The sequence below is a fragment of the Lutra lutra genome, chromosome 7 (assembly GCF_902655055.1).
Source record: "Lutra lutra chromosome 7, mLutLut1.2, whole genome shotgun sequence".
In the NCBI taxonomy this organism is placed as follows: domain Eukaryota; kingdom Metazoa; phylum Chordata; class Mammalia; order Carnivora; family Mustelidae; genus Lutra; species Lutra lutra.
The window spans coordinates 37009430-37009930 of NC_062284.1; positions in this window are offsets into that span (position 1 = coordinate 37009430).

Sequence of the window (501 nt, forward strand, 5' to 3'; positions counted from 1 at the left end):
CGGGGCCGCTGCGGCTGCGAGGCGAGCCTCCGAGCCGAGGCGCGGCCGAGGGCGGCGGGGACGCGGGCCGACTTTGCAAAGTTTGGGAGGAAGACGAGGCCTCGGGGCGGCCGGACGGTGTGCGGGGGCTGGCCGAGCTCAGCTGCGGCGTCCGGGAGCGCGGCCTGGGGGCGGCCCCCCGCCCGGGGCCGGCATGTGCGGAGGACGAGTGCGCCGCCGCCGCCGCCTCCTCCCACTCCTTCTTCCTCGCCGCCGCCGCCGCCGCCGACTCGGGAGCCGCTGACAGGGGAGGCAGGAGGCGGGTGGCCGGGCCCTGGCGGCGCACTCACAGCGCCCTCTGAGGAGGAGGTCTGCGCTCTCGCCGCTCCCGAGTCGCAGACACAAAAGCCCCCAGCCTGGAGCCGCCTGCAAAACCCGCTCTGGGGCGGGCGAGGGACGTGGCGCGGCCCCGCGGCTTCCCCGCCCTGAGCTCCCCAGCCCCGCGCGGGGACGGACTTCGGG